This window comes from Mytilus trossulus, chromosome 7, assembly GCF_036588685.1.
Source record: "Mytilus trossulus isolate FHL-02 chromosome 7, PNRI_Mtr1.1.1.hap1, whole genome shotgun sequence".
NCBI lineage: Eukaryota > Metazoa > Mollusca > Bivalvia > Mytilida > Mytilidae > Mytilus > Mytilus trossulus.
In genome coordinates this window covers 62,559,298-62,571,967 of record NC_086379.1, presented here as the reverse complement: position 1 = coordinate 62,571,967, position 12,670 = coordinate 62,559,298, and the positions used below count along the sequence as shown (strand labels likewise).

The 12,670-nt window shown below is 32.3% G+C and overlaps 1 protein-coding gene across 1 annotated transcript in view; it reads right to left on the bottom strand.

Annotated features, from left to right (window-relative positions):
- LOC134725505 (uncharacterized) overlaps nt 1-12,341 on the bottom strand; it is a 52,205-nt gene extending 39,864 nt beyond the window's left edge. Inside the window, exon 1 of the mRNA XM_063589377.1 lies at nt 11,944-12,341. The gene's annotated coding sequence lies outside the window, so the exon portion shown is untranslated. The remainder of the gene's footprint in view (nt 1-11,943) is intronic.
- Between the last annotated feature and the right edge of the window lie 329 nt (nt 12,342-12,670).

Genomic DNA, 12,670 nt, shown 5'->3' with positions numbered 1-12,670 from the left:
AATCATAAGAATGGATGACAAATTCGTCTATATATGCATGGTACCTATAGGACACAGAGGCATAATGATTCATTTATTGCGGAAAGAAGAGAAACGGCACACAAAATGAGGTCTTCTCGTTTAATAGTATAGATCAGTATAGATTAAGTTCTCATTCTAGAAAAGGATGAAAGAATGTTAATTTTACAAGCCAGTTCACTCATGTAAATGCACAACATTGGTATGTAGATTAGTTCATAGCTTTTGTTTGATTGAAGTATTTCAAATCTTTCGTTAACCTAAGATAGAGAGGCAAAAAAAACCAAACTTAGAAAATTAACAGACAACGCCATGAAAGAAAAAGAAAAGAGAAAGAAAAATACAAAAAGAAAGTACGGATTGAAAATGTTTTGAGAACTCAATCCTCCTCGTAACTTGTGGTATTTGCAGTGTCTGGGGATGTTAAATAAAACATAAGAATCAACTACAAATCAACAAATCAACTAATGATCTGCACGAAACACCAAAAAAAAACCAACTAACATAAAAGCAATAGACAAAAGCACTTATATAACAGCGCACACATTTATCGATAGCCTCAAAGCTAATTACAACCAATAAATAAATCATGTTCTATTTGCATAAAGTAGCAAACAGTACACAGCCATTGGATTTAGAGCAAGTTAAAGCGTCATAAAAAGTCGCCCGACCTTGTGAATGTCAAAATATAGTAAACAGTATAGAGTAGATATATATATATATACATATATAGGACCTTGTGTATCAATAAATATACATACATTGATATACCAATATTAGTTTTATCTTCATGCCTAATCTATCAAGTCCTGTGTTACAACTCTAGATTTTACTGGCGATGAAAGGTAACACTAGGCCACCGAAAGATGAGTTTTTAGTTCAGTCTAGGTGACCGAGTGGTCTAAAGGTCTGGACAAAGTGCATTCTGATTTGTCTCGATATCCCGATAGTATAAGTTTGAATACGGCGAGGAAAGAACAAAAAAATTCAGATATACAAAGCTGATATTTAGTTTGAACAAAACATAATGAACAAATTATGATTAGAACAAACAAAAAAGTACAAATTATGACTTTGTACACATTATAATTGAATTAATAATATAAATCATCGCAACTATAATTATGTAAATCTGCAAATTTGCGGAAGCAATTTCTTGTTTTTACAGATTACAATTTGTACAGAATTAAAAAAAATAAAATAACTTATAACTTGTACAACAATATATAGAATGCTTTTGTTATAAAAAAAAAAACAATGAGCTATGACAAATATTTATACCTGAAAAATGATGGGGCCTACAACCACATTTACGTAAAAATCTTGTTACTTTTTACGTACACGTTATGAAATAGGAATAATCTTAATACTTGTACAATCTATTTTCCATGTGAAAAGTAAATCAACAAGATTGCAGAACTCCAAGTGTACTCGGAAAGTGAAATTTTCTATTTAGTAGAAAAATGAATAGAAAACAATTCTACAGGCTGTTAATCTGACTTTTAGAGTACGTATGCATATAGTCACAACAGCGCCTCATTGTCAATTAACAGGTGTGTTTAAAAATCCTCAAAAGATTAGGTAACGAAATATCATCATTTATTGATCTTGGATGATTTTGTTAGTGTTCCCTCCCTGTGTTTACGCACTAGAGATAGCACGTAACCTTACTAGTAAACGATGTTTCCTGTCTGCTATCAATGACGAGCACTTATGTTATCATCGATTTTTTGTACGTAATCTGTGTTGAACAATCTAAATACAAGTACTTGATTTTATCTTAAAGTTTCTTCCGTGTTACTGAAAGAATAGAGTATCAATTTGAGAAAGAAAAACAAAACTTTGTATTGATGAAGATCGTTTATTAACTTCGGACTACTGATGTATGGGTTTTAAAAATGAGCCAATTCATGTATTGGTCAAAGTAATTAACCGTGTTGAAATTGCTTACTCAATGAATATTTGAATGTATTCACTGTTTATTTTATCGCCATATAATACAAATGTGGTACGATTGACAATGAGACACTTCTCAACCAGTGATCAAATGATATAGAGGTTAATAACTGCAGGTTACTGTAAGGGCTTCAACTGTTGGCAAAACCAATACTGCACAGTGAATAAAAAAAAGCCCGTAAACCAGTTCAAACGTGAAAACTCGCGGCCTAATATTAACACAAATCAATAATTGAAAACAAATATGAGAAACAGCAACACGCGACATCCGTTCTCAGTGGCGGATCCAAGGGGGGGGGGGGGGGGGGGGATGTTCCGGGGATTTGAACCCCCCTAATTTTGGCCGATCAATGCATTTGAATGGGAGCAAATAGTTGGAGCCCCCCCCCCCCCTTTACTCTGGGTTGGGAACCCCCCTTTTTAAAATGGCTGGATCCGCCACTGGTTCTTGACTTCTTGACAGGCACGTAATGACTATGTCATGGTCTGCTGGCTGGGTCAAACACGTAATGTCCATTGGTTCGATGCAATACTATTTATTTTAGACTACTACAAATGTAAATAATAAAAGTAATTTACTAATTTCCAAGGTAGGCTAGCAGTAAAAAAAAAGTTATATAAGCGTTTTCTTTTAAGGAAATATTGACTATATGTATATACCACATTGTATCTTTCTTTTGAAATAATACAATAGCTACATTGGTACTATCATTTTCACTGTTTTTAACGTCTTTGTATACACACAATCAATTGTCGACAACCGAAAAAAAATATTATTATCAGTGATCCAAATTCTTTTGTCAAATTCAAGTCTTATTGTTAAAGAAGGTAAACAAAAGTGATAAAAGTACAAAGTATGAATTTAAGGTAAACACTTATACATGCTGTTTTGGTATTTCCTGTCAATTAATATAGGCCTGGTTCATTAAAGTCATGGAAATTATATATGTACTGACTTGATCACCGCACACAACATACATTGTATGACACATACTTTTGTAAAAAAATAGCATAATATATATGTTTGATTAATAACAAGTACATTAGCGACGTAGTCTGAAGCAGTACAGAATACGATAGTAAACGCTTATGCAATTTTTTATGAAGTGCATAATCAGAGACATATATACACATATGTATATATATGTCTCTGGCATAATTAAATAATATCATCTGTCGTCCATCTGCCTACGTCACTCTTTATCTTGCCCGAAATCAATGATACGAATTTATCACGTGACTATGTTTAAGAAGACGATGATAAGTTTCCTGCTAAAACAAATAAAGCTACTGACCATCAAGAAAATCATTCAAATTCAACTCGATTTAAGAAATATCAGATTATGCATATTATCAAAAATTATTGGTTGCAATTATTCTACAGTATCATATTGAGAATACTGATAATACGTACGTTTTAAAGTGAAGATATTCGTTTGGTTACAAGATACGAAGGAAAAGGGATACATAGTGACACAAACAAAAATGATTTGGACACATTTCGACAGAATGGAAACAAATAAACAGCAAAGAGATTTTCCATCAACACAATTCTTAAAAGGACAAGGACAAAAATCTAGCCTTGCCGCAGGCTACATTTGGACCCATGACAGAGTTGCTGTTAATGTACTCAACGTAAAGAGATTGTGACACTCTAGAACACTAAAAATAGGAGTTAACGTCCGAATGTTGACACGATGTGGCTTCATATATATAAAACGCGCTTCCAAACGGACGGCCCAATTTGCAAATGGTTTTACTGATGACCAGAAGAGGTCCAAAGAAGAGCCATGTCCCAGTCACCCTATGTTTATAAGCCTAACAAGACAATTTGAAAGATAGACTCCATCTAACTACCTATCGACATGACCCACAATAATCATGTGATCCCGCTATCAGTATAATATAAGTACTAATGTATACGTAGAATTCTCGGATGATGGAACACCAAATGGTTTCAGGTCACGGTAAAAATGAGGTTGTGGCCACGTCATAATAAAAACAAGTCAACATGACATTGTTTATTTAAATGTGAACCTTTAAAGGTATTAAATGACAAATTAGAGGGTTTACTGAACATATAATATAATAATTAAAATAATAATGCAAGCGTTGCATGATTTCATACGGAACCTATTCATTCTCGTTTCAATATAGTGTTTATCAAAATAACGCTCAAAGGAATTTTTAAATTATTTTCCATCTGCTTGATGTTTTTACGATATCTAAAATCTATAGTTGCTCTATAGTATAACTTGTTGATTACATAAAATGCCTCTTTCTGTACGTCACATTTTATTTCTACATAAAGCCGGAGTGTCCGGATATAACCACCGAACCCTGACAAGAAAACTGACAATCCTAGTCAATTCAGATTTTAGTCGAACACACCTGACAAGGTGATGTTAGAACTATTATATATAAATAAGACATTTGGCAATGAGACAACTCTCCATCTAAATCTTAATGTACAAAATGTTAGAAATTTTAAGTCCAACACAATGAACAAAACTAACATCGCATACAATCAGCTAAATAAAATGTATAAAAGACCCCAAAATAACAAGTTTAAAACAAATCAAACTTTAAACTAATGGCCAGATAAATTTTAACACAACAATAGAAAAACGGATATAAAACATGTCAACAAAAGACAATACCTGAATTACTGGCTTCTGACTAGGAATAGGCAACTACCTTGAAAATGTGGCGGATTAAAACATGTGTGCAAGCGCAAAAGCCAACACCCCTTATACCTGGGACAGGGTCCAACAAAATAATAAACTATAGGAATCATTTAATCATTTGCCTTTTTTTAACCTTTTTGGGTTCGAGCGTCACTGATGAGTCTTTTGCAGACGAAACGCGCGTCTGGCGTATATATAAATTTAGTCCTGGTACCTATGATGAGTTCATTTACAACCACTAGGTCGATGCCACTGCTGGTAGAGATTTATTTCCACGAGGGTATCACAAGCCCAGTAGTCAGCACTTTTGACATGAATTATCATTGATATTGTTATATTTATAAATTAACTGTTCACAAAATTAGATTTTTTTTAAATACTAAGGCTTTTCTACCTCAGGCATATATTACCTTAGCTGTATTTGTCAACACTTTTAGGAATTTTGGATCTCAAAAATCTTCAACTTCGTACTTTATTTATTTGGCTTTTTTTTCTAACCTTTTTGGATTCGAGCGTCACTGATGAGTCTTTTGTAGACGAAACGCGCGTCTGGCGTATATATATAAAATTTAGTCCTGGTATCTATGATGATAAAATTGAGGATGGAAATGGGGTATGTGTCAAAGAGACAACAACCCAACCAAATAAAAAAAACAACAGCAGAAGGTCACCAACAGGTCTTCAATGTAGCGAGAAATTCCCGCACCCGGAGGCGTCTTCAGCTGGCCCCTAAACAAATATATACTAGTTCAGTGATAATAAACGCCATACTAATTTCCAAATTGTACACAAGAAACTAAAATTAAAATAATACAAGACTAACAAAGGCCAGAGGCTCCTGACTTGGGACAGGCGCAAAAATGCGGCGGGATTAAACATGTTTGTGAGATCTCAACCCTCCCCCTATTTAAAAAAGTTCTATTTGACCTACAAGTTATTTAGTTGACCTAATAACTTTATACAGTATCATGGAATATATATATTATGTATATGTGTATAAGTATATTAATACTAATATATATATTTTATATTTTTAACTTAAGAAATGTACTTTAAAGTATTTTTAGTACAAGCAGTCCATTGGTAGGGGTATACAACTGAGTGTAATGTCCCACTTCCCTGTTGTGACAAAATTGGCAAGATTGTGTTATTGTCTTAAAATGCAGATCATCCAAGTAAACATTTTTTTTTTCAAAATAAAGACGATAATAGATTTCACAAAACATGTATTTCTCTGTTTGTATGACCTATACATGTTACTAATTCGTGTCTTACGAATAATTGAGTCTATTATGTAGATAATTGACATATGTTGATTTTGATTGCTGATCAGTTTAAGTTACATTGTGTGGCCTTGACATGTTCCATGTTTATGTTACATTTAGTGACCTTTATTTTTTTAGCTTGTTCTTTGTGCTATTCCCACATAACAACCGGCTAGATACACTTTACTACTTCTAGGGGTTGTTTAATGACCTTGACTACCCATGAGGGTCTCACACGGTCGCTAATCTTATACGTACATGTAGACATATACAAAATGTGACATATATGCTATAGACATACGTCTCTTGTTTAAGATCTCGTTACTACGAGATGACTTTTGATATTATTGGGTCGTTGGGCTGCCATAAAACTTATGAACGTATTATTCAACTCAAAAATCTTTTTATATCTCTATTTATTTATTCAGAACTATTTATATATATACATATGTCTTGTTTCAAGAACAATTGTGATCTGCTTCTTTCATAATAACCTTAATAGATCATTTCTCTTTAGTCTTTAATGTTTATGACCCCTTCTGTAGCCATTTTTGTACGAATTTTTCAAACATCAATTGTATCAAAACTACAGAGATAATAAATAATAGATACAGTCCATTTTAAACATATACTAGAGGGAAACTTAATGGAAAGCATAATAATTTACTGTTTCATTGCATTTAAAAGAAATAGAGTACTTTGTGACAAATAAGCCAAGATTTTTATAGAAAATCCACAGCCTTTAATACAGAGATTTCTGTTATAAAATTTGAAACATAGATTACTCACTTGCTTTTCTATGATGTGCTAGTGTTTATTTTCTAAAAAAAGGTTCTAATCAACCTGTAAATTCCAAAATACTTCGTGCTGAGTCACTAAAGTTGAGCGCACCCTCAAAGGTGTACCTGATTTGGTAACAGTTCATACTTTTTTTTTAACCAATAACTACATTAATAAACTTGTTCTAAGGAGATCAATGTTAGCACTGCATGCAATATTCCTATATCTATCAATCATAAACTTGCCAAATATGATAATACAAGGATAAAGGCTGTGATTTTTTTATAAAATTTCCATATGTTAAGCATTGAATCAACAGAAGGTTACATAATCCTTAAAACTCCTTCATTCAACAAGTACATTGTATATATAAAACATTTCTATTTAATCCTTCTTCAAACATAAAATGTCAAAACTAATGTAATTGCTGATTTACTATTCTTTGTTTGTCCACACTTATACATAAATTTATTTGTAAAGGAGATGAGGGGCACACATTATAAAAAGTTCAAAACCTCAAGGTCATACATCTAGATGCCAACATACGGTCTTAACAAATATTGATGTGAGTACGTCCTCTAAATTGAACCAACTCAAGAAATACGTTAATGAATAAGAGAAAACCCCAATGACTAAATGAGAGCACCATTCTACACCAAATCCTCAGAATTACAAATAAAACCAACAACATAAAGTTGTAATGAAAGGCAAACACTTAAGTCACTTAAGATCAACACTTGAATGTATGTTGGAGCCCTTTATAGCTTGCCGTTCGGTGTGAGCCATGGCTCTGTGTTGAAGGCTATACTTTGACATAATATTATAATTGCTTACTTTTTACACAATGTGACATGCATGTAGAGTTTTCTCATTGTCAATCATACATGCACCACGTCTTCTTATTTGTATTTAAACATATAAACGTTAATCTAACTTAATGTATTTTTGTGTTTGTCTTTTTTATTTTCACATCGCTATATTGAAATGAAGTTCTTTGTATCGAATATGTATTTTTGAAAAAAAAGGACATGATTTACACAAACAATCCTTGAAAATATCACCGAAATCAAAGTATAATTGATTTTTGATAAATTGTACATACTTGAGCAATTTTCAAAGCAAGATTTAAATGATCGATAGAAAATATCTAAGCTGTGTCGTTTAATTGGCGTTTCTGTAATGCGGTATCTATAGGGTATCATTTATATTTTTACATAATTCCAATTATACTTTAATTGTTCAAGGTTATTGGTGGAATAAAATATACTACCAACAAGATCATCTTTATTAAATTTAACTTAGTCACCTATACACTATAGTAGCACATATCGGTCAATATTAAATGGAGTGGCAAAAGTATCTATATAGATATAAGAAGATGGGGTATGAGTGCCAATGAGACATCTCTCCATCCATGTCACAATTTATAAAAGTAAACCATTATAGGTCAAAGTTCGATATTCAACACGACCCTTGTTTCTCACCGAACAGCAAGATATAAAGGGCTCCCAAAATAACAAGTGTAATACCATTCAAACGAGAAAACTAATGGCCAAATTTATATGAAAAAAGAAAAACGAGAAACACTTATGAACCACATTAACAAACGACAAGTACTGAACATAAGATTACTGTATTAGGATTTCTTTCAATTAAGCCTCATTCCCATCTCCAAAAAAATTAAGCAAACAGGTAAAGAAAGAATGATAGTGAAGGAAGTTAACTTTACACAGAATTTGTTTATATTTTCCAATGAATTGACGTTGTAATCCGACTTTGTTACACCTGTTATCTTACCATTAGCAAATGAAGTACGCTTTATCAGTTTACCAGGTACATCCCGTAGATATGTCCTTTGTCTAGTACAGTCTTATGTTTGATCGAGCTATTTAGTAATGCGTATTGATTATTTTTTAATGTTATACAATGCCTTTACAATTTGCTTTGAATATCATGTATGACACTTAATGATATAAAAAGTTTGATTATAGATTCAAGGTAATATTAAGCTAAAAATGGTATATTATTATATGTATACATAAAATTGAGAATGGAAATGGGGAATGTGTCAAAGAGCAACCCGACCAAAGAAAAAACAACAGCAGAAGGTCACCAACAAGTCTTCAATGTAGCGAGAAATTCCCGCACCCGGAGGAGCCCTTCAGCTAGCCCCTAAACAAATATATACAAGTATATATGTATCCATTACATATCTTGTTTGAGGTGCCATTTTAATTCTACTTGTCCTGTCTATACTTGTTTTATTGGAATGTTTCACAAGACAGTTTTTACAGAATAAAATTGAGAATGGAAATGGGGAACGTGTCAAAGAGACAACAACCCGACCAAAGAAAAAAACAACAGCAGAAGGTCACCAACAGGTCTTCAATGTAGCGAGAAATTCCCGCACACGGAGGCGTCCTACAGCTGGCCCCTAAACACATATTTTAGTTCAGTGATAATGAACGCCATACTAATTTCAAAATTGAACACAAGAAACCAAAATTAAAATAATACAATACTAACAAAGGCCAGAGGCTCCTGACTTGGGACAGGCGCAAAAATGCGGCGGGGTTAAACATGTTTGTGAGATCTCAACCCTCCCCCTATAACTCTAGCCAATGTAGAAAAGTAAACGCATAACAATACGCACATTGAAATTCAGTTCTAGAGAAGTCTGAGTCTGATGTCAGAAGATGTAACCAAAGAAAATAAACAAAATAACAATTATAATACATAAATAACAACAGACTACTAGCAGTTAACTGACATGCCAGCTCCAGACTTCAAATAAAACTAATGAATACTCATTTGTATTTAAAAGTATGTCTAATTATTATCCGTCTTTTTATTGAAAAAATGTTCCCTAACCTAAGTGTGTCAAATTCGTTTGAGTTTAAAGTATAATTATGAAAAGAGGACACAATGAAAAAGTTGAGAAATAAGTAAAATAAAAGTCAAAGTGATTTTTCAACATCTCCAATAACTTACTAAAGATGTAATTTTTCTCTGAACAATTTTTTAGGTAATCAGAGACGATTATTTTAAACAATAAACATTTCTTATATCTAAAGTATGTTAACTACTTGGGAGGTAAATTTATATGCTTTGAATAGGTTCAGATTTGTATAACCGTCGTGGAATCAATACAAAATTGTGCGTCAGAGTACCTAACTAAAATAATCTAAAACTGCCCGCTAAGCGGACTTGTTTCCCGCATCCTTGATAGACGTTTAAAAATTATAGTAAATGAAAAACAAGGAATCAAAGAAGTTGAATTATATACCTTTGCACTTTTTTCTTAGTGTTTTATTTGATGTTTTCTCAGTTGTATTTACATTCTACATGCATGCATATTTGCAAAACCATGAAACTTGGTATAGTCTAAAGATATATCTATGAACTATGCGAAGAATGCGAAGACAAAGTTGGAACTCGACAAGACACAACCTTTCTCCTAGTTTCAATAGGGCACAAATCTAGAAAAAATCAATGGTCTAGACAACGTTACATTCTGTACATTTATATATATCGGGATCTAACAGCTAGGGTACCAATTTCCATTTGGTTCTGATAAAGCACAATTAAGGAGTTGCAATGCCAAAGAAGGTGATAGACAGGACCAAAATATTCATAAATGAAAAATGCATGTTTTGTGTGGAAATTCGACGGCGTGCGGACTTCTATCTACATGTCTGTGTATCATAATTAATAATTCTACAAAGTTTGAAGTAAATCAGTAAATTAGACATCGGTATTAAGACTTGGTCCTAATGGACAGACGGACAAGTGAAAAGACATGCTGATTCCTATGTGAATTCAACACATTGTTTTCGGGGGTATTCATTTTTAGTAATGCAGGTTATATTGTGAATGTAAACAATGACAAGTTTCACAAATAATTACAATATTTATGTAAAAATAGATGAATAATGGAATTAAATATTATTATATATTACAAATATTGGAAAAAAAAATAGAAAATAGTGACTGGATACTTTTAAAAATCATAATGATCCAATTATGCAATTAATCATAATATGTGCTCTATAGCATCAGTAATTATATATGTCCAATTATGTGTCAACTTAGTGCAGATAGTCTGCATCGACTTATTCCGTGGGTATGGCTGGCTACCAACACATATAACATATCGTTATCTTCTTCCGATATGTGGCCACAACAAGGTCGGATACAACCATTATTAAAAGCGGGTTCCAAACCAAGGATAAAAAGGGGGTCCAATTATATATCCCCATTCAAATGCATTGTTCGTAACAAAAAAAAAGAAAAAAAAAGGTGGTAACAACCCCCTGAAATCCCCCTCTTGTAGGTCCGCCACTGCCGCAGTCAACTGGTTGACTATTCTGCCACATTTTTGAGTATATATACTTCTGATGAGTGAAAAATTTAGCCTAACCTTTAGCTCTCCTTTTGCATTATTCCAAGCGGAGACCATGTATATATAATGAACGTCTACATAGACTTTTATTATATTTAAAAAAAAATATGTAACCTTTAATGTCAACTAAAAAAATGTCAATTTGTTTACCGTCCATTCAGTGTCGTGGCTACGACTTCCGAAATATGTTTAAGCGGTTTAAAATATTTATATACTAACATATAAAAGTGTATCATGATATTTAACTTGATAAGATCAATAACAGACACTTCACATTAAACACATGTGCAGTAAAGTAAATATTCTGTACAGAAAAAAAACATTTTCTAGCACTAGCCTAACAATGATAGTTCCTTAATTATATCAAAAGGGATGTATGTTTTGATCATTGCATGTATTTTGACCTATTAAATGTAAACAAATAAAAAATAAAATTATGTTACACTAAATATCAGTGTCAAAAGATTACCAAGAGTATTTTACCGACAATTTTATTACATAATTTATGTATATTTAAAACAGATGATTTGGAAGTCAAGACAACACTTATTCGTTGAATTTTACTTTTTTCTTGGATTTAAACAGCAGCACAACTACTATCCAGTATGGAAAAGCTTAGCAATCCCGAGTGTCAATTGACCAACTAAAAAAACACAGAATCAGTTTTATTTAAGGCTTATAATCATAAAAACAGAGGCGACAGATATGATTATCAACGGGGTATTGAAACTTATTAGTAGCCGACAATATCATGACGTTACATATAATTCATGTACATGTACATGTGTACCAGTAATATTATAATAAAATGTTAGATATAAATATAACTGCCTACCTTGCACGTTAATTCGTCCACAACAATTTATAAAATGTTTGGGAATCCCCAAGTTTTATACATGTAACAGTTTTGAAATATATATTAGGGAATCCTAGGATCCTATGATACAAATTTTCCTCAGTCCAACTCCTACACGTTATTATTAAACTTTGAATTTCCGAAAGCGGTGGCTTCCAGTTACATATTTATTCCGGAAGAAAATTAGTTACTGTATTATCAATATCGGTCACACTTTAATATTATGATTTGCGTGTGTAAAATAAATAAATAGAACATAAAGAGTATACATCATTAATAGATCGACCCGGGACGGTACATATGAAATTACATTTCAATGATTATAGTAATTATTGTACATCAAAAAGTAAACTTTAAACAGAAGCATAAATCATATACTCATTAAATTCAAGGCTATTTATATCATGTTAAACAAGGTCAGGAAATATTTTATTTATAAACTCACGTTACCTGGAAATCCAGAAATGAAAAAACCCGCCGCGAATCGTCTGCTTTTTCGATTAGACTAAGACACACATATTGATTTGAAAAATTGCCCATTAATTTGACTTAAGCATCCGATACCAAGAATGAAGAAGATTACCAAACCGAAAGTATATATAATATGTTCTTTCATCATCCTAACATTGTGAAAACCATGCATCAAATCTATTGGGAAACACCGTATATTAATACGAAGGTATAAATAAATAAATAATCGTTATTT